This window comes from Miscanthus floridulus, chromosome 2 (assembly GCF_019320115.1).
Source record: "Miscanthus floridulus cultivar M001 chromosome 2, ASM1932011v1, whole genome shotgun sequence".
NCBI lineage: Eukaryota > Viridiplantae > Streptophyta > Magnoliopsida > Poales > Poaceae > Miscanthus > Miscanthus floridulus.
Window position 1 is genome coordinate 79,864,584 of NC_089581.1, and position 23,846 is coordinate 79,888,429.

The 23,846-nt window shown below is 40.1% G+C and overlaps 1 non-coding gene across 1 annotated transcript; it reads left to right on the top strand.

Annotated features, from left to right (window-relative positions):
• The first annotated feature begins 1,550 nt into the window (after positions 1 to 1,550).
• Positions 1,551 to 1,657, top strand: LOC136541027 (small nucleolar RNA R71). The gene has a single exon (XR_010780139.1). It is a non-coding gene; the product is annotated as a small nucleolar RNA R71 (small nucleolar RNA).
• The last annotated feature ends 22,189 nt before the right edge of the window (positions 1,658 to 23,846 follow it).

Genomic DNA, 23,846 nt, shown 5'->3' on the forward strand with positions numbered 1-23,846 from the left:
TTGTGGGTTTGGCCCGTATTTGATACAGATCATGGAGCATTGCTCCTTCCTAGGCCTGAATGTGAATTTTTCTTCGTTACCATGGATATTAAAGTGGATTTCTCTGGCTCCAACATCAATTTGAGATCATGTAGTGCTCAAGAAGGGTCGCCCAAGGATGAGGGTCAATTCATTTGTGACCTCCATGTCGAGCACCACGAAGTCAATAGGGATGTAGCAATCCCAAATTTTCACCGAAATATCTTCGGCTATCCCTACCGAGTAGTGGACCGTCAAATTGGCCAGCTAAAGCATCATTGGTGTTTGCGTCAATTGCATGAGGTTCAGCTTGTCGAAGATGGCCTTGGGCATAACGCTTATGCTAGCCTCAAGGTCTCACAAGGCTTGGTCGATGTATTGGATCCTAATGGAACATGAGATTGTGCGGCACCCAGAATCCTTTTTCTTTGTAGGGAAGTCAAGTATGGCAGCGCTACACTCTTCTATCAGCTTGACGACCTCCATGGATGATAGAGGTCGCTTGTTGTTGATGATGTCCTTGGCATAGGAAGGTACATGTAAGACGTCCATCAAGGGGATGCTTACATGTATCTTCTCGATCATCTCAACAAAATGAGCGAATTGCTCGTCCATGACTTGCTTCTGGTTCCTTGTGAGAAACGGCAGGTAGTTGGTGTCAACAAAGTCTTTTGGTGCTGTCTCCTTTTCTTGTTCTTTTTCTTTTCCTTTTGTCTAAGGTTCGGCCTCCTAGCACTCTTTTGCCTTTCTTGTAGATTGGTTAGGGTTTGGTGGATCACGAGTGGTCTTACCACTCCTCATGGTCACCGCTTTTACATTTTCACAAGAATTTTCAGGTTGGACAGGAATTTTTCCTTTACTATCAATAGGAATTGCGACAACTATTTGAGCTAGTTGTGTTTCTATCATTTTATTAAAGCTCAATTGGTTCTTAACAGTAGAAGTTAAACCTTCAATTTGAGAATTTATATTTTCAAGCATTTTATCATTTGACATTAATTTCTTTGTAATATTTTCATTAATTTTAACTTGGCCCAAAACCAAGTCTTCGAAGGAAGGTTGATTCAAATTGTAATTTGAGTTGTAGTTCGAATTACCTTACGGGCGGGATTGGTTATTCCACCCATTATTACCTGGTTGGCGAAACCCGTTGTTGATGAAGGCAACTTCTTCTCGGGTTTTGGGGCAATCATTCCCCGAATGGCCAATGTTCCCACAAACTTCACACGTCATGTGTGAGTTCATGGCCTAGACGGTGCCTATCATGGCATATTTCTCTTGGGCCTGTTCCTCCAGTCTCTTCATCAAAATATCTATTTTTGCGGAAAGCATATCCATCTCTTTCACGGTATGCATTCCTTTTGTGTTTTTCGTTCCTCCCCTAGCTTTGATTTGATACCATTTTATTGATGAGAGTCATGGCTTCATCAGTGGTGAGGGAAAGGAAGATGCCTCCAGTAGCAACATCGAAGTGGCCCCTAGACATGGGTTTTAATCCATCATAAAAATTTTGGAGCACTAGCCAGTTTTCTATCCCGTGGTGCGGGCATGCTTGGATGTAGTCCTATAGCCTCTCCCATGCCTTAGGAACGGTTTCCATGGAGCTTTGCTAGAAGTTGGAAATTCATCCCCTCAGGGCATTGGTTTTGCCCATGGGGAAGAATTTGGCAAGAAACACCACGGAACATTTGTCCCACGTGTTGACAACTTCCTTTTCCTTTTGAAACCACTACTTCACCTTTCCCAAGAGGGAGAAGGGAAACAAGCGGAGCCTAATGCTCTCAGGTGCGACGTCCTTGATGACGATCGTGTCGCACAATTCAAGGAAGTGCTAGAGATGCGCGTTCGCATCATCACTTGGCAAACCATGTAATTGGTTTACCTGCACCATCATGATGAGGCCGGTATGGAGCTCAAAGTTCCCATCCACAATGTTGATAGTAGATCCAACGGGCATGTTGGCAACAACGGGGGTGGAGTAAACGCAGAGGGCCTTGGCCATGATTGGAGTATTGGATGGTGTGGGGGTGACTAGTTCGACTATCGGAGGAAAAGCAGAAGAAGAAGCGACATGAGACCATTTCTTCCTTAGGAGTGCCTACCTCTAGATTTTTTATGTAGTTTTCTGGCAGTTTATAACCGGTTATACACTATCCTGTTTTCATCCACAATAGGAGAAAACAAGCAAAGTTAACTTGCATAAACAATGGCTACCTTACATGCATATTATCATGAACATGTCCTACTAGATTCTTTAATCAATATACCTTCCCTGGCAACGGCGCCAGAAATGCTTGTTGGCATTTCTAAACATAATCACCAAGTATAGAGTTAGAATCCATCCCCAGCAATGATGCTAGAAATGCCTGTTGGTATTTCTTAGCGTCACCACTAATGATTGGCAATGCCACTAAGTAATAGCCTTGATAGTTCCTTAACAATTTTAGATATTCATCCGTTAGCACACAGAGCTATCATTGTAGCATTTCACCCAGAAGTATTCTGGGTATCGTTATTTCTATCTTTCCAAAGGAAGGCATTTGATTAAGAGTCTAGTATGGATATGATCATGAATAATAATGCTTGCAAGTACAGCAATTGTTTATAGTAGGGGTAAAAATAGTGATTTCAAGATAGTGGACACACACTTGGCATCTCTCAAAAGATAAAATAAAGAGAAAGAGTAAAAGAATAATCCTAAGTCGAGTAGGCATTGATCTAGTATAGTGATACAAAGATTAGTTAATGATCATACAAGTTACATAATTAGTATTAGGGCTAAGTGTGAAGCAGGTCAGGAGGCCACCGAGTGCTGGTCTACTAGCAACCTCATGTAACAATTTAGACTCCTACACCCTTGTTGAATGTGGGGGATTACAAGGGACGGACAAGGCTGTCACCACCTGCCGCCTACCCCTCAACCATCGAAAGGGACAATGCATTCACCTGTCTCTCCATACCCAAGGACCATGCTTGCGTATACAGAAACTACCCAAATCCCCTGGGTCCCCGACCCTACAGATCGACAGGTAAAGAACTTAGACACACCTAACGGCATGATGAACGGCCACCTCAACTTTGCTCTAATTCCAATTATATAAGTTATATGAGTGTTTAAGCATAGTCAAGTGTGCTACTTTCATGACACATAAACTATAGACTAGTTCATATATCAAGATTATAATGCAATAACTATACTCTAGTTCATAAGTATGACTATAAATATCATATGAGAGCATAACTTTGGAAGAACTCATATCTCTATTCATAGCCAAAGGTCTCTTCTTTCAAGGAGCCAAGCTCTCCAAGGTAGCTTTGCCTTGCTCTAAACTGCAACAAGAATGTAAAGCTACAACTAGAGACTGCTTTGCCTAGTTGCATTAATTTGATGGGCGTCTCCCTTGTTCCTTTGCACAAAACAGCGTCAGAAAGCGCCTTTCGGTGAATTATTCCATGTATTTGTGTTTGTGACCTACAAAATAATGTTCTCCAAATACATGTGGAACTTGGTTAATAGTAAATGCATATGTGTTTAAGATTGCTTATTTCTCCTCTTTTTGTGTCTTAATTAGTGGTCGGATTTGATCGGTAAAGACTGCCAACAGTACTTAACTCACACTTTGGACCACCAACATTTATCTAAAAACCGCTAAAATAAACACCAAACTTAGAATTAGGACTTATAACTAATCAATTCCACAAGTTTTTTTGATTATTCATTTGTAGGAGGACATGTCGGGATTACATAGGAAAAGGGCCTAAAAGTATACAAGAAATGCAACATTATAAACATCCAACATGAGCCCAACGGGAGATAGCCCACTTACAAGTAGAATTAGGGCCCGAAGGGATGGAGAACAAGGCCAAATTCCAACCAAATCACTTTATCTTCGTAAAACACCATGGTGGGCCAAGTCAAGAAGATCATAGAAGTTCACCCACCAAAGATGGGTTTGATCCACCCCAGTCATGGTGCAGCCTCACCCTAGGTGCGGTTGCACACCCACTAGCCTTGTTTGGCCTGAGGCTTGGTCTATTGATGCTTACCGCCTTGGCCAACGTCGGTATGGTGGTGTTGCCTAGTTCATTGTAGTTGGAGGTCGGTTTGGTGCCTTCCATGTGGAGATGAAGCATCTTCCAAATACCCGCCTCCTCTCCACCTATAAAAGGCTACCTCCTCCTCATCAAACAACAACAGACAAGAGCACAAGAGCATCACAAAGCAAGAGAAAGAGCATCTCCACACCATGGGCTTAGGCCCTATCTAGCTCTTGCAACTTAGTAGGGAAAAATGTGAGGGAGAGTTCAGAGAAGAAGTGCTAGACTTGTCGCTAACCATCACCCGCTTGTACCTCAGTGAACATCAGCTTTGTACCTCAACGGGTATCTTAGTAAGTGTTCATGGCACTTTTGGTTATAAAGTCTTTGAGTAGTTAAGCTATACTTTTACTTGTTTGTGGGATCATCATCCATCCCCATGGCAGATGCTCTCATAGAAGGGCCCTGATGAAGACAGATAACCCTTGTTAACGCACTAGAGTAGTAATCGATACCGTAGATGTGGTGTCTATGCTAGAGGCTACCTTCATTTGCCTTGTAATCTCTAGTTGAGGGGTAAGCGGCAAGTGGTGATAGCCCTATCGAACCCTTGTAATCCTCCACATTCGGGTATGGCGTAGAGCTACAGGCCGGCCTCGCCTGGCGGACCAGGTGTGATTCAGTGCCTGAAGTAAGCAAGTAGAAGTAGAGCTTATCTATCCTTATACCCTAAAGCCATAAGAATCCTTTTCTACCCTCATCTACTATCCTTGTGTTGTCCATGGATGAATTAGCTAGAAGAAATACCTTCGTTCCCTGTGGAAATATGATACCCTGAATACTTCCAGGTGAAAGCTACAATGGTAATTCCGTATGCTTGCGGATTCTTTCTGTAAACATTAAGAAATACCAACAGTTTTCTATCAGACCCGCCACCCACCTTAACCCAACCCATAGAGCCCTACCCTATGGATGGAATACCTCTATCCAAACCTTACTTCAGATTGACGTAATAGCGATAACCTAGTAACAATCCATCGCCCAATAGGACCAACCCAATAGGACCAACTGTCTAGGATCATTGGTTGCTCATGCTTGTTTTAGATGCCTTGCTCGTTGTTTTCTTGCTTGTGCTTTCTTGCTTGTCGATGCTAGAGTGCATAGGATAGAAGGCATGGAGAACCCAATGAAGTCTAGAAGATAGGAACAGGAAACACAAGAACCGATGATGACATAACTTTTAGAGAATGGAGGCAAGTCCTAACTCTCACCTACCCTATTGAAAGGACCTTGATGTCGCCTAGAGCGGGGTGAATAGGCATTTCTAAAAACTATCAACAAATACAACTTACAGCGGATTAGCAGACCATGGAACCTCTAGGAAACATCACAGAACCTTTGAGGCGAGGAACCTCTGGGGAATATCGTGGAGCCTCTAGGCAACATAGAGTAGTCAGTAGCTGCTATGCCTAGACATCAAACTCAAACCAAACTTCTTGATAATGTGCTTGGAGATGTCCAATGGCACGTCCATCTAGTCCCTGCACTTACAAACACACATAACCAAGTAAATTGAGTGGAACACAAATAATGCAATTCAAAACATAAGGGACAAGACACATGATTTATCTCATGGTTTAGCTTGCCACCAAGGCTTGCCTATGTCCACATTGTTGAGGAAGCCACAAAGGCTTTGGGTCTCTTCCAACCCTATCCTCTTCTCAAGTCCAACACCGAGGTTGAGATTTAGGGTTCCACTAAGATCTCTAAGTAATACAAACTTTTCCATGGCTCACCACAAGCATGGGAGCTCATCGGGCAATGCCTAGCCATCTAGGAGGCTTCAACTCCAAGAGTAACAAATATGTAATGAATGCTTGACGTAGCCCAACAAGTGCTCAAGGATTGGTTTGCTATAATCACCTCTCTAATACTTAATCACACACTAATTACTCACTCTCACAAAGAGAGGGGTTAGAGAGAGTTCATAAATGGCTTAGAATAGGTTGGGAGTGAAATGGGAGCCAACAGCTCGGCTAGGAGACGTGGGATGGGTATATATAGTCACCCCACAAAAACTAGCCATTGGAGGTCAAAAACTAGACGTTATGACCTATAGACCCTAGAACCTCTACACATAGGGGTAGAGCCTGCGTGGCCCGGAGCCTCCATGTAAACGGGTGGAACCTACATGGGTCTTCAAGACAGCACAAGTCACCATACAGAAAAAGCCATAACTTTTTACTTCAAACTCCATTTTTAGTGAACTTGGACTGTACGAAAAGCTTGTTTTGAGTGCTTTCCAACCCAATAAAGAACAAGCCTCAAAACCAACAAGTGCAAGTGGTGTGTCATTGTGTTTCTTTCATGTTAGCACTTGGGTTTGGTTAGTTTGAGCACTTGTCTATGATTTGTGTTGCATCCCCCTTGATAGTACGGTATACCTATACTCAAGATCAAGAGAATATAACTATTTTAACCACTTGAGTCTTCATTGTCCTCATATGCCATTTCTTCTCAATACCTCTTCATAAGGGGTTGCAATCACCTTTGTCTCATCTCTTTGATCAAACTCACCTTGAGCATGTGACTTGAACTATTTCAACATGTATGAGTTCAATTCATGGCTTCAAGTCACTTACACTAATGATTTGATCCTCAACACAATATGACTCCTCATAGCTTGATTAGTTCCTCAACTCAATGCAAGTACTCTCTTCTTCACCTTAGCCATGGTACCTTGGTCCTCAAGCCATCGCTTGCACTTCACCTTCACTTAGTTCCTTGAAGCCCTTTCCTTGCTATCTTCACCCTATGGAGCCATACTCAAGTCACATCATATTAAGCATCCATTGAAAAACCATTTCTTCAATATTATGATCCTTGCTTGAATATCTTCTAGATATGAATGTTGAGGTCAATCAAGCTTTAGTTGGATTCACATAGATTGAGATATATGAATCAACATCAATATGGTCAAGCCAATTCATGATTCTATGTATCCTTTTCATTTTGGCTTAACACTCCTAACACTCACTATAATATCTATCTTCACACTTCTAGCTTGATCAAATCAATGCAAAGCGATTTTCCAAATCTTTATCCATGTAAGCAAACCAATGTACATCTAATATGAGTTGTGTCCTATGTCATTTGGCCATAGCTTGGCATTTCGTCACTTATGCATTCTTGATTCATTCTTTAACCTTGATTAATGCTAGTTCACTATCAAACTCCTCTTGTTCATGAAAAGCAAGCCATTACTTGAGACCAATCCAAATTCTTTCACTCATGTCTCATTTGCAAGTTGCCAAATATGCTTGCTTTCACATGATACTATGATATCCCTCAACATAGAAGCCATTTCATCAACTCCATTTGTATTATTGTCTTTAGCTTGAACTAGATTGTTTCCATGATCTTCTAGCACAACAATACACAATTTGGCCTTCATTTCAACACTATGTGGAATACCATCAAGTTTGTCTTCTTCTTGAACCTTGGATACACTTCTCATTACATAATCCACAAGTGTATGCAATAACTCAATTTTCTGATCAATGCTTAGCAAACTTGTTAGACCTTTAATTATGTTGTCATTCACTCCACCAAAACCCACTAAAGGGCTAGATGCACTTTCAATCTCCCCATTTTTGGTGATTGATAACAACACAATTAAAGCTTACAAGAGATTGATAAATAATAAGATTTTGAATCCTATGATATAGAGAGCTCCCCTTAAATATGTGCATTGAAAGGAATTCAAATTTTGGCCTCAAATGCCAAATGCACATATTTAAGAAGTGTAAGAACTCTCCTATATCTTAGCATCCATGGGGTGCAAGGTGTCAGCATGATAAACATGATGCTCATGACAGTTCATACACTCAAGGAGTTGCTAAACTACCAGTCCACAGAGCCTCCACATCCTATCATAGAACCTCTACTAAGCAGAGCCTCCACAAGCTGTGCAATTATTAAAAATAAACAATGCACCATTCAAGGCATGAACATCACACACTAGCATACGAGGTCCTTATTAAGAGCATCAATTTAAACTATCCTTGCACACACCACACAATAAAAATTGAAAAATATTATATGCCTTTCTTTTACCCCTTTAAATCAACAATCTCTCCCCTCTTACACTTTCTCCCCTTTGGCATTAATCTCCAAAAAAGGATCTCTCTGCCAGAAGGAAGAAATGATGGTAGACAAGTGAGGGTAAGAGGTAGCTAAAAGTTTAGCATATAGGATTTCTCTCCTAGGTTTTCTACGAAACCAAGTATGCAACAATTTAAGTCAAGATTCTTGAGAAGTGAGCATATTTAGCTCATACCTCACTTAGATGACACTTTTAACATGATACTAACTCACGCCATCACTACAAGAGGTATCAACTAAATATCTAAATAATTCTCTAATCATCACCATAAGAACAAACTTATGGTGTGACTCAAAATATTGCACACACATGCACACACTAGCATGTAAGGCCCTAGATGCACAAAGGTAATAAAAGAGTTCGTGGAGTGATGTATCTTTGTTCTAAGCCTCATAATCTCCACCATGATAATGATTTTCATTAGTTGAATTTTGTGCTTTGATGGGCCTAGCATTCCTTTATGCAAAAAGATTTGATGTGCCCATCTCTCTTCATCATCATCTTCAAGGAGATATCATAAACTTGTGCTTGATCTCGGTTTAAAGCCCATTGCTAGCTCTCGTTTCCATTTTGAAATACCAATTGAAGATATATTTCTTGATATATCAAATTTAAAGATTATCCAACACCAATTGAAATATGATCTTCATAATTTGACATCAATTCAAAGAGTCTTCACAAGTTGATGCCAATTGTAATGGTTCTTGTAGAATGCTCACAAAGACAAGAGATAGCATTAAATTGCACAAGCTAGAGTTTCACAACTAGTGACCTTTTGGATGTGGAAGGCAAGTAGATCACTAATTGCAAAACCTCATAACATAGACTAAATTCGCCTTTTTGATATAGTGCACACATAGATATGTGGAAGGAAAGAACATATGCACTTTTGGTGAATTAGGTCCAAACAAGGAAATTTAAGCTATATTATCAAGAGTAGCTACATAAGAGATAAAATTGCAATCCAAATGAATATGAGAGATAACTTTACCAATTTGGATTGAGTTAATGTAGCATATCCATGAGAAACTTATTGTCACCAAGGGACTACACAAATTCACTAGAAGAAAAGATTAGTCCCAAAAGACACAAGACATAGAATGCCCCCCCTTAATATGTGCATCAAGTACTAGAATTACTTGTGAAATGCACTTGAATCAGTTTAAGAGTCTAGAGGAGTTCATCCTATATCTTGGTCAAGGTTTGATAAATTTGCAACAATTAAAATTATGCCAAGGAAATATACCACCACCAAGGTAAATAGATCACCACATAAATTTTCATTTGCATGACCATATCATAAGTGAGACTTCACTGATTTGAGTGGGCATAGTTCTCACTTGATGAATCATGGTGAACTAGATCTCTTGTGATCATCCAAGATCCATATTGGGTTCCTAGTCCTTTCTTTACCTAAAACATCTCACAAAGAGGACATAAGGTAAAATTTTAAAATTTGCAAATTGTGAACTAGGAGTTACCATTCCTTTGTTAACATGGTCTTGGATGGTCAATGAGATGGATCCAGGTGCACTAGATAAGCTCTAGAGTGGAGAAATGATAATTGTAGACCATTTTCAATTCTTTTCTTACAACTCATTCAAATCCATTTCCATTAAAGGATTGGAGCATTTGACACTAAACCGGGAGCACTTGGTTTATGAAGACTGAGACCCCCTAGAATAACCTTTGGAGTACCCAAAGATTCCATTGGAACCATCCATCCTCCTTTGATGTTCTGCTTTCTCCAATGTGTGAGACTATTCAACATGAACTCAAAAGAAGCCATTTGTCTCACAAGATATAAGCTAAACTCCCCCTCAATTTATGCATACAAAAGTACACTCATGCATATCAATACCATGAGGTCAAGGGAGAAGTTTACACTATATTCCAACTGATTTAAACTCCTTCAAGCTGCTTGTAGTCTAATTAGTTTCAGCTAGTTGCAATTACTTTCAATTGATTTCAGTTAGTTCCAACTGATTGTAACTCATTGCTGCTACGTGTAACTGCTGAAGCCAACTAGTTTCATCTAGGTTCAATTGATTTCAGCTATTGTTTCTGAAAGCCTACAATTGATTTCTAGTTCCAACTAGTTGTAACTACTTGTTGCTGCTTGTAATTTGATTGCAACTCTTTTAGAACCTTGTGTGAGTCTTTCTCTATCATTGCAACTACTTTGGACCAAACTGATGCTTCTCATTTTTATTGATTCTTCATGACCAACTTGAGAGCTAACTTAATCTTGTTGTTGCAATATAATCTAATTCCATACAGTTTTTAGATTTTGTCTTCCTTGGAAAATAATTCATATCTCTCTGACTACTTGATCAATATGCATTAAATTTGGTAGACATGTGCACCTATGACTCCTCTAACTATTGTAAAAATTTTAGTTCATTTGGATTTCATTTGTTTAGTCAAATCAATTTTCTACAAAAACTGCTAGAGTTTGAAACTGTAGTACTGAAGCTGATAGAATTCAACTAAAACTGATATTCTAAACCAATATTTATGTCAATTGTATAGCAAAAAGTAATAGATGTGTATAGCATGCTCATAAAATCTTAGGCCAGTTCATCAGTATTTGAACTTCTAAATCCATGCTTGAAGGTAGCCAACTCATAATTCCAATTTTCTGGACAGATTTGATATTTCACAATTCTTCCCTTCTTGCCCAATCTTGACGTGATTTTAGTTGAGAATACTCACAAGATGTTATTTCCATTCATTCCTCTTATCAATACTTGTTGTCTTGTGAAATCTTTCAATATAGCTTATCTAGCTCAACCTCAAACTTGATTTTATTCAATCTTAGATTTTGGCCTCTTTAGCCTCTAGCAACCTCATCTTACTTTAGGTGAAGAGTAACCTTCAGGCTTGTGACTTATCCAATTAAACAAGGCATAACCTCTTCTTATCGATTTTCTATGAACAAGCTCAAACATAAGAGGGCATGAATAACACAAGCACTAGTTTCTCATTTAATAACTCTTTATGTGTGGAAGGCAAGTGGGTTACTAAAATAGAGAAACGTTATAACATGGATTAAATCTCCCTTAAAGCCTCATGCACACTCTTTTGAGTGGATTGGAAATGTGAATGTGCATGATTGGTCATTTAAGTCCAAAGGGTAGATTTAAGCCATATTATGGTGAGCAACTAACATAAATGAATCAATTTCAAATTAACTAGAGAGAATACATCACATAGTTTTGGATTGATGGCCTTCATATGATAGCACACTCCATTTGAGAAACACATTATTATTTAGTGAGACTACATAAATAACTTAGAAAAGGGTTAGTCTCACAATACTAGTTATAGAGTAAACTCCCTTTTGGTAAGTGCTCTAAGTATTTAAATTTCTCACATAGCACTTTATTCATTTAAGAACTTGGGATTTAAATCTATGTCTAGGTCATGGCACACTACTAGAAATATCCACTTCTATGATGAAAATGCTAATGACAAATCTGAAATCGTCATAGAAGATCATTTTTATGACGAATATTTCCATTTCATCATAGATTAGTGGTGACAATTTTGCAACCCTCCATTTCTATGACAAAATCAGGCATTGTCACAAAAAATGTCATAGAAGACCGTAGGGTTTCATCATAGATCACTCACGTGACTCATTTGTGACGATATCGTTTAAACCTATAACGAACAGGGCTTCATCATTGAACTAATTACACATATGTGATAGACAATATTTGATCTGTAACGAATGGCTTCATCATAGATCTCCACACTGTACTTTCACCATCCGACGTGTACCTATGGGACCTATAGTTACGCATTCGTGATGCTTGCAATTCCTCATAAAAGTCTCTGCTCGATCCTTTCTCCATGTGATGTGTACCTATGGGACCCTTCTCTATCTGACATGTACCTATGGTGTAACACCCAAGTGTTAAGCATGTATTTGGCACTTGCATTTCATGAGCACAAGAATCATCCAATCATTCATGAGCATGAGCATATGAAGTTTCATGTCATTCACCTTTGCTTTATCACATGTGATGAGGATAATATACATGTATATGCTTGTGATCATTTGTGACCAATTCAAGAAATGGTTGTGAGGTCACAAAAACACCTTAGACATATCTCGAATGGTAAATGGAACAATGTTTGTATTCATGACATGGGCCAATTTTGCTTATAAGTCCTAGTTTACTCATGATGTCATTTTTCGTGATCCTACTTTGACCAAAGTTGAACTATAGCATAGAGTGTTTGTATGGTAGTGCACCCTTAATAAAAGTTGTAGTTCTTGATATGGGTAACAAACTTTATTTAAGGGTCATGAGCTAATTCAGTGCCTAATATAGTCAAAAATAGCTCCAAATTAGCAATCAAATGCTGTTTAGGGACTTAGAAATTTTGCTGTCTAAAGCTGGTTTTTAGTTCAAAGTAACCTACCTTGGAGCATTGTAGTTTGAAACCATTGTGAATTAGACAAAACTATTTTAAGCAAAGTTATAGATCTTCTGTAGCTCTTCAATTCTTAATAATGATGTTTTTGCTAAATCGCCATGGATTAGGAGATCTAGGAGCTCAAAGTCACCATGTCAGTTGACTGAATCAGGCCTAATAGCCGATTTCAAACGGCCTCACTGGCCGACCGTGCATAGGCTAGGTGCGCTATCTGGCAGCTGTATGCTGGGGCTAGCCCGCCCTACTGCGCCACAAAGGTGAGCACTCAGCCACTCACACCCGCATGCCCTCACTTTTGCTCTCGCCCTTTCCATCTCGCTCACGCACGGCTCTAGAGCAGAGCAAAGCATAGTGCCACCGCTACCGCATCATCACCGGTAGCGCTCGCCGCCCATGCAGCACCACCACCCAATCCACCTCACCCATAGCTCTACCATGAGCCACTCTACCTTCCTAAGTAGCTAGCGCCAATAGACAAGCACAGGTGTGGCCACATTGTGCGTCATCATCGCCGCCATAGCCACGGTGCGCCACCGAGCTCAAGCTCACTCGTGGCTAGCCACAAGCCATCCACCTCTGACCTGTGTCTCCCTCATCTAGTCGTCGTCGTAGGGTCTAGATGCTAAGGCCAAAGCTAATTTAACTATTACCACCATGACCATACCAAAACACATGACCATGCCATGCTCGTCCGCCATGGCAGCGCGCATGAGCTCACCACCGCCGACCTCACCGGACGCCTTTAGCTCCCTCTAGTGCCCATTACCGTGTCGTCTAGAACTTCTGTATCTTCCTCGAAGGTGGAGACCTGCCTTCAACCGTCATCTTGTCAGAACGGTGACCTTACCACCGTGCGTTGTGCATCACCGCGCCACCATGCATGCGGTCAGAGCACACCGCTACTCCACCGTGACCTAGACCTAACCCTAGAGGTCTGCTAGGACCTCCTAACACTATAGCAACACTCACCTAACCATATCAACACTAGAGAGGATGAGCTCGCCATGGAGCCCTCCGCCATGTCACCATTATCGCCGACGAGGTAGCTCCAGTGATCCACCGGGCTAACCAAGGGTATTAGTCGATGCGCAAGTGTGTGGGGAACACAATACCAGTGACCTCACCATCGACGAGTTTGTCGCCGGTCAAGCCATGCCCCTACTCTATGTGTCTATCGCGTGGGGTCAAGTTAACTATGGGCCCCTACTATCAGCCGCAGTAGGTGTATAGACCGGGTGTTTGTAGTATAATTTAGATTTTTGAGTGATTTTCTTTATTTGTTTTCACAGATTTTATAGCAAATTTCAAAAATTTATATCTTGAGCTAGTGGTATCCAAATAGAGTGAACAAAATTTTGTTAGCTTGATATTGAAATGTACTATCTAATAAAAATATGAAACTTGTTGTTTGGAGTAGTTTTCTATGTGAATAAAATTAAGTTGGTTAAGTGTTTTTAAAATAGCTTTTATCTTGTAAAATGCATAACTTGAGCTAGAGAGGTGCTAAAATTGTGATTCCAATTTTGTTGGCTTTGTGTTGACATGCTTTAGCTAGGAAAAATACTAAACCTATAGTAGACATAATTGAAATATGGTCTTTCTATTTAATCTTAATTAATTGCTAGTTTCTAGTGAAAATAAATGGGGTAAAAATATATAACATATGGTCATGCAAATTTTTACATAGTGTTCTTATGCTAGGATGAAAGTAATAAAAATATGAAATATGTTGTTTGACACTTTTCACTAGGCTAAACTATTTTTGCTAAACTAAGCCTATGCAACTTGTTATTTTTGTAGAGGTTGTTATACTTATCCAAATGATATGAAATTTGTACAGTAGACTATTGGGGTCATATTTAACCTACTGTAATTTTCTTAGAATTTATTGAGCACTAGAAATATTTATCCTTTCAATCACCTTATTATATAAGGAAGTAAATTAATAAATGCACATAAGTAAATTATTTGGGCTTAACCATGATGTTTTCTATGGTACTTGTGATGCATATGATGTGTAGCTATTAGTAGTTGTGCTTGGAATTAATTGGTTATAGGCGGCTATTTAATTATTTCTTTATAATTCATCTAGATGGCTGCATGAGTAGTTTCTGTTGTGACAAATTCATGATGCTAGAAAGTTGTAGTCAATTTTATAAGCTTTCCAGAAAGTGCAAGATCTTGTAATTTGGGAGTATAAAACTCTAGTTATGGTCAAAACAAGTAGCTACTGTCTTGCAGTCCAAAAATGCTTTAAATGGATGTTTGTTAGTTAGTAGAGAGGAGATATACACCTACTCAATAAAAGAAAGTTAATCTTGTTATCACCCTAATACCTTGTTGTTAACGAAATTTATGTTTATGCATCATATCATATCATCCGTATCATTACATATGCATTCTTGTATCTTATTTTACGCTCATGCATATAGGATCGCCAGAAGGAATCACACTCTTGGAGTTTGAGGTAGAGGAGGAGGAGAATCAGGAGGCACCACAACAAGTAGCCCCCAAAAGTGAGCAAGCTCCTAAGGAATTACTAGAGTGCCCTGATCATAGGCCTACCTCCTTTCTGAAAGGCAAGCTCTAGAATATTTTAAGCCTCCTATGTTTTCTCAAATATCACTTGAGTCATTTATGTTTGATGCATTAGGTTATAAGAGTTGGTTGGAAACACTTCATGCATAGAACTACCTTGTCTAGAAATATACCTTGAACCCTATGTAGGTCTTGGATCGAAAATATGCTTAGCCATGCTTAGACCAGTAGAAGTCGGGTGATTTCATGTCATCTACGAGATATAGATGGATACCGGAGCATGGTTGGCTATATATTGCTATCGTGGAAAATAACCATGGGGTGTTATTAAGTGGAGACCGGGCGGGAACTTATATGCAATGGTGTTGGGTTGGCTATGTTTGTCACGTCCATATCGATTAAGGACCGTACCATTGTTGGCACTTGTATCGAGATTAAACACATGCCTCTCACTTAGCTGGTCGGATAACTCGTTTCGATCGTGAAGCCGAGTAGCTCAACTTAGGTCGGGCCTCGTTCTATAAGAATGCACACACTGGAGGTAGTAAGGATGTGTGGGGAGCTAGACGTGAGCCCAAGGGTAGGCTGGTCCTGAATATCCTAGCAGCTGGTTGTCCCTGATTGTGTGGTGCTAATCAATCCCATGAAATGTGGACCTGAGTTGTACCAAAGGTGACCTAAGGCTATCATGGCTGGTAGATCTGGATTTGTGTTAGGAATACTGCCCAGTTGGTTGCAACCAATTTGAATCATCGCCTCTCCCGGATAGTGAGAAACTTAACTAGCTCCAACATCGTAGTAACTAGATTATGGAATATGATGGTTATGATGAACATGGAATTATTACACTAGCTATGGTTACTATTATTATGCTACTAAATAATATACCACATGTTTGGCATAGGTTAGTTGCTAATCTAGAGATAAATAGCTATAATTAACTTGGTAACCGAATTATAAAATGTATAGTTGAACTAGTAGCTTTTTATGCAAAATGTTGTCAAGCTACCTCCACTATAAAGCCTTGCATGATCCTTGGTGTCACTTTATTTTTAGTTTCTGATGGGTAAGTCCAGCTGAGTACCTTCTCGTACTCAGGGTTTATTTCCCACTTGTTGCAGATAACATAGTATATCATGGATATTGTAAGAACTGCTTCTGACCCACCGTGGATGAGGAGTAGGCCATGGGTAAGGTGCTTCCATTTATATATCTAATCTATGATGCTTTTGTGGGTTGTGATCATAGACTGGCAAGTCTTTGAACTATGGTGTGAGATGTTGGTTTAAAAACTAATCTGCTTCTGCTACTACTTTATTTGAACTTGGTTTGTAATAACTTAATCACACTCTGATGTATGGCAATGTATTTGTGAACTCTATGTAACATGTGGCATGTATGTTGAATCATGTACGATCTTGGTTGTATGTTGGCGATGAATTGAGACCCTTCGTGGTACTCGATGGACTACCGGATTTATATGGGCTCAAGTATGATAGTGCGACCGCTTGTGGGCTGCCATTGTACTTGTGCTCTTATAAATTGGACGGTTCTGTCATAGCTGGCATCAGAGCCAGATTCAACATTATTGCTATATGTGTATTTAAAACAAAAGTCTTTGTTTTACAAAACCAATTGTTGGCAAATTATAGCTATATATAAATAGGTGTTCAAATCTAAAATTTGAATCTAATGTGTGCTAGTGATCATTGCCCTTATGCCTAGTTAAGGATTTCAGGTGGCTAAATAAGTACTAACAGGGGGGGTTTATTTTCGTCGTCCATATGGCGTGCTATTGTATGGATGCCATTCACTTGAGTGGTAATATATGGATCAAATGCCTCTACGCAGAAGGTAAGATGATGAGTGACATAACCACAAGATGTGAGCGTGCGGTCTAAGGGGAGAGGTAGCTTTGATACTGAAGTATGTATATGTCTACTATATATATACTAAGGTATTTAATTATGGGTTAGCTTTGATATGGCTATATATGCATATTTATATGTATATATGGGACATATTTACTTTCGGGTAGCTTTGATATGGAAGTATATATATATGGGTATATATATTGAGGTATTTAGTATTCAACCTAGAGACCATATTTTCATTTCTGTATTTATATAATTGTGGGGATCTGCTGAAATGAAACTCTTGTGCAGGTACGCTAACAAGGAAACATGTATCCCGACTAGTTATGTTATTTATGAGAGAACATATGTATGCCACCGTGTATGCCGCTAGAAGTTTGTGTGGACATATGGAACATGCATGCAGCATGATAAATCATTCATTACATACTTGCATTGTTTCTCCCCTTATAAGTTTCTTATTCGGTTAAGTAACTCTTTTCTATTATAACATTGTTCTCATGAGAGTTTTACTATTTTTGCTTTAGATGGCAGCCTATTACCCAATGGAAGGGAACGAGGCCTTCTTGGGTATCTTTGGCACACCTGCCTTGCTCTAGAGAGTGTTGCACTTTGTGGGGTACATAGAGCCACCTTGATACTTTTGGACACAGTGGCATGTGCAGGAGGAACCATGGTTTGAGGTGCAAGTGTCCATCCCGGCTTGTACACGGGCACCATAGTACCAGGGCTATAAAGCAGAGTCTGAGGGATGAACCCCTTGGGAAGGTGCTCAAGTGGCAGCCTTTGGGATCTTGAGCACACTTTGTCAACAGCATGGTGATTCACTCACCAATAGTGCATTGGGATCTATTCCTTAGGTGGATCCAGCTATGACAGTTTGGAGGTAGCATGACCGTGTTTCTATGGTGCGGGACTATGACAAGCGAGCATAGAGCTTGAGTCCTACTATGAGTGCCATGTTCGCTGTCATGCAAATGTTTTATGCCCGAGAAGATGCCCGCTATGTCTGGCAAGTGTCTTATAACATCTGTGTGAACAAGCTCATGGAAGCTAGGGAAGTATAGTGAAGGCTAAAGAAGCATGTGTGTAAGCACAAGAAGACAACTAGGGAGGCTCTTTGGGACACTATTGATGCTCATACAATGTTGGGAGCCCTCTAGACTTAGATGGAGAACACTATTGCAGATAGGAATGCAGCACAGGTAGAGACACGGGCCACTTATGCTCAGAGGGTGTAGGCCATCCATCAGAGGGATGAGGCCAACTATCTTGTAGAGGCTAGAGAGGAGGCTAGGACTAGGACTATGGTTCTAGCTAGGTGGCTAGAGAATGACTACCGTCAGTGGGAGGCAGAGTATCGGCGCCAGATTCAGGAGCACCAGAACACCATTGTGGAGCTTCAACATGATGTTCATCGCCTCAACAACATCATTAATCCTATTCTCCCCTAGTAGCCACGGAAGAAGAAGAGGAAGATCTGGAAATGTTCGTGGAAGATGATGGTTGGGAAGAGGAAGAGGAAGAAGAACTTGTGCCTATGGACAATGACGAGGGAAATGTTGTGTACGGTGTTGACAATGACCACTCCAAGGCATAACTCAGCTAGCTAGATGCGCTAGCTCCTTATCTTTTTTTTATCTTTTTATGTAATGGACATGTGATTTAAATTTTGATCTTTAGATGTATCATTAATGTAACATTGGAACCTTGCATGTTGGTCCATGATGGTTAAATTTTAATTAAATCCTAGTTTTGTTTTGCTGGTGAAATGTGACATGCATGCGAACGTATTGCGAGTACGATAAGTGATCAATGGTGATGTTATGTTGTGAGAATGAATTATTGTGCCTCCGTTTTATTGTATGAATTTAGATTCTCTCTAGTAAATTTAGTTTGGCATGATTACAAAATTCTTCTATAATTTCCTGACATCATCCAATAATCACTTATTGTTGCAATTTTGTAGATGACTCGCACACGTGTTGGGGCCAGCACCAGCCAAAATGGTGGCGATGATGGTGACCTACCACCACCCCTGCCACCCTTCGCGAATGAGTTTTTCACACTATTCTTGGGGAATCAGCGAGCAATGGAAGAAACACTACGCCTCATTGTGTAGAATACTACCTGTGCCCGCCAGCAAAATTAGGGGCCAGAACCCAATCAATATAGCTCATTCAAGGACTTTCAGGACACTAAGCCTCCCATCTTCAAGGAGGTAGAAGAACCACTCTAGGCAGATGAATGGTTAAACCCTGTCGAGCAAAAATTCCACCTGTTGAGGGTCATTGAATCGATGAAGGCAAAGTACGCATCCCATTAGTTGCAGGGGCCAGTAGGAATCTAGTGGACCCATTATTTGTCTACCCTACCTACAGGTGCAAATGCCACCTAGGAATAGTTCAAGACAGCCTTTAGGGGGCATCATATACCACCGGGGCTCATGTGGATGAAGGCCGCTGAGTTTATGAAGCTAACACTAGGGACAAAGACTCTAACCGAGTATATGCATGCATTCAACAACTTGTCTAGATAGGCACCAGAATTCATGGATACATAAGAGAAAAAGATAGAAAGCTTCAAGAGAGGCCTTGGCACCAAGTTGATGTAAACCATGGCCAACTCTAGATGTGCTACATATAATGAATTTGTTAGCGATGCCCTCATGCAAGAGAACCAGAACAACTTACATGTGGTAGCAAAAGGTCTCAAGTGAGCCGCTGAGGCAGGTGCCTCAGGCTCATCTCAATCAAGGGCTTCCATGGTAGCAAGGCCATAGTTCTATCCTCCAGTGCCTAAGTTTAGGCCTCCCTAGAAGAAAGCCCAGGCCAGTCGCCCTTAGAAGGCATTTCACAAGGCATTCACCATTGCCCTGCCCAAGGGTAACACAGGCCAAGGAAGCTCAATAGAGCCAAGAAGTAACCAGCCATGCTTCAATTGCAATCAGACGGACCACTAGGCCAAGGAGTGCCCTTATCCCAAGAAGAGTGGAAATCAAAACTAGGGTAACCAAAAGCAGGCCAATTCTAAGGCACATCCTGGGTACGTACACTATACAGCTATGGAGGAAATTCTCACAGGGGAAGTTGTTACCGCTGGTATGTTCCTTGTAAACAAACATCCTGCAATTGTTTTATTTGATTCTAGAGCTTTGCATTCATTTATGAGTCAGACATTTGCATTTAAGCATGATAAGAAGATAGTGGTTGTAGACAAGGGTGGTTATAGTATAAGTTCAGCTAGGGCTACTATCCCTACAAACCAAATAGTCAGAGATATGCTCATCTCCAAACAAGAGAGGGAGTATACTATGGATCTCATAGTATTGCCAGGATTAGCCATAGATGTGATATTGGGCATGAATTGGATGAGTGGTCATGGAGTTCTTATTGACACTACCACTATAACAATTATGCTGAGGGAACCCAAAGGGAGTAATGCTTTTCTAGTACCACTTCCCTAAAGTTTAGATCTTCAAAACTTTTCATGTGCCATCCAAACCACTTCTCTCTATGATATTCCAATAGTTTGCAAGTTCCCTGATGTATTCCTAGACAAATTGTCTGGTTTGCCGCCAGATAGGGATGTGGAATTTAGGATTGAGTTAGTGCCAGGTACAACACCTATCTCTAGAAGACCCTATAGGATGCCACCAAATGAGTTAGCCAAAATTAAAATTCAGCTACAAGAACTCTTAGACAAAGGTCTCATTTGACCTTGTTTGTCTCCTTGGGGTTGTCTAGCTTTATTTGTGAAGAAGAATGACAAATCATTATGGATGTGTGTGGATTATAGACCACTCAATGCCGTAACCATAAAGAACAAGTACCCTTTGCCCCATATCGATATTTTGTTCAATCAACTGGTAAGAGCAAAGGTATTCCCTAAGATTGATTTGAGATCAGACTACCACTAGATCAAGATCAGGCCAGAAGATGTACCTAAAATAGCTTTCTCTACTAGGTACAGCTTGTATGAGTATTTGGTTATGTCTTTTGGACTGATAAATGCTCCTGCCTACTTCATGTATTTGATGAATTCGGTATTCATGCCTAAGCTTGACAAGTTCATGGTCATGTTTATCGATGATATCTTGATTTACTCTGAGAAGGAGGTAGATCATGTAGAGCATCTGAGTGTTATCTTGTCTAGGCTGAGAGAGCATAAATTATATGCAAAGTTTAGCAAGTGTGAATTCTGGTTGAAGAAAGTACCTTTCTTGGGTCATATATTATCTTAAGATGGAATCTCTGTAGACCCATCTAAAGTGCAAGAGGTCATGGATTGGAAGGCCTCGACTTCGGTTCATGAAGTTTGAAGTTTTCTAGGGCTAGCAGGCTATTATCATCGTTTCATTCCTAACTTTTACAAAATAGCTAAGCCCATGATTAGATTACTTTAGAAGGATGAAAAGTTTAATTGGACTCTAGAGTGTGAGACTACTTTTCACACTCTACGAACCTTGCTAACCACTGCTCCTGTTCTGGCACAACCTGACATTGAAAAGCCTTTCGATGTATTCTATGATGCATCAGGTACATGTTTAGGGTGTGTGCTTATGCAAGAAGGTCGAGTTATTGCATATGCTTCTCGGCAGTTGAAAAGGCATGAAGTCAACTATCCTACCCATGATTTAGAGCTTGCCGCAGTCGTCCATGCATTGAAGATATGGAGACATTATTTTGTTGGGGAATGTATGTCACATATACACTGATCACAAAAGTCTCAAATACATCTTTACTCAACCGAAACTGAACATGAGACTACATAGATGGTTAGAGATGATTAAGGACTATAATTTGGAAGTGCACTATCATCCGGGAAAAGCCAATGTTGTAGCAGATGCACTTAGTCGGAAATCTCATTGTAACACCTTAGAAGCCTTGTTGGAAGATGGGTTTAATCTATTGCATCCTGTTGTGCTACACAACATCACTATCAGTTGTTCACTTGAGAGCAAAATCATAGAACTATAGAAGATAGATGTAGGTGTGTTTCACATAAAGAAAAAGACGAAGGAACAGGAAACCAAACATTTTAGGTTAGATGAAAGAGGTGTGCTATGGTTCAAGGACTGACTTGTGGTACTGAAAGAACATGAACATTGAAATCAAATTTTAGATGAAGCTCATTCATCCAAGTTGTCTATCCATCCAGGTAGTAGCAAAATGTATCAAGATTTGAAAAACCATTTTTGGTGGACAAAGATGAAGAAGGAAATTGCAGCCTATGTTGCTAGGTGTGATGTCTATAGCCGAGTGAAGGCAGATCATCTAAAACCTGGTGGACTACTCTAGCCGTTGTCCATTCTAGGCTAGAAATGGGAGGAAATAAGTATGGACTTTATTACAGGCCTCCCGCAGACACAACAAGGTCATGATTCTATATGGGTCATTGTAGATCGCCTCCCAAGTCAGCACATTTTGACCGGTTAACACAAAGTATCACGTTGGGAAGTACACTGAGCTGTTTGTTTCTCATGTCATGAGGCTACATGGGGTATCAAGGACCATAATCTTAGATTGGGGACCATAGTTTATAGCTCACTTTTGAGAACACTTGCACAAGGCCTTGGGAACTAAACTAATCATAAGTTCAGCATACCATCCACAAACCTCCAGGCAGACCGAGCGAGTGAACCAGATCTTGGAAGATATGTTGAGAGCTTATGTTATATCCTCCAAGGGATCATGGGAGAAGTGGTTACCTCTCGTAGAATTCTCGTACAATAATAGTTATCAAGAGAGTATCAAGATGTCTCATTTTGAAGCACTTTATTGCTGAAAATGTAGAACTCCTTTGAACTGGGTTGAGCCCAGGGAAAGGAGGTACTACCATATTGATTTTGTCAAAGAAGCTAAAGAACAAGTGCGTATTATCCAACAACACATTGAAGCAGCCCAAACCTGACAAAAGAGTTATGCTGATAAAACAAGAAGACCACTAACCTTTGAAGTGGAAGATTATGTGTACTTAAAAGTTTCACCCATAAAGGGTGTGCGAAGATTTGGAGTAAAAAGGAAGCTTGCACCCAGATATGTAGGGCCATATCAGATTATTGAACGAAAGGGAAAGGTCTCCTACAAGTTGTAACTTCCCCCAGAGATGAGTACTATTTTCAATGTTTTTCATGTCTCTCAGCTGAGAAAATGCCTTCGCATACCTAATGAAGTCATTGAACCCACCAATATTAAGCTCCAATCAGATTTGACTTATGAAGAGGAACCAATCTGAGTGCTAGAAGAAATGGAAAGAGTAACCTAGAGCAAAGTCATTAAGTTCTACAAAGTGGTGCGGAATAACCACAGTGAACAAGATGCCACATGGGAACGAGAAGATTATCTACGTGAGGTTTATCCTACCTTTTATGAAAAATGGTAGGTCTTTTAAATCTCAGGACGAGATTTCTATAAGGGGGAGGGGCTATAACACCCTAGTGTTAAGCATGTATTTGGCACTTGCATTTCATGAGCACAAGCATCATCCAAGCATTCATGAGCATGAGCATATGAAGTTTCATGTCATTCACCTTCTCTTTATCACATGTGATAAGGATAATATACATGTATATGCTTGTGATTAATTGTGACCAATGCAAGAAATGGTTTTGAGGTCACAAAAACACCTTAGACATATCTAGGATGATAAATGGAACAATGTTTGTATTCATGACATGGACCAATTTTACTTATAAGTCCTAGTTTACTCATGATGTCATTTTTCGTGATCCTACTTTGACCAAAGTTGAACTATAGCATAGA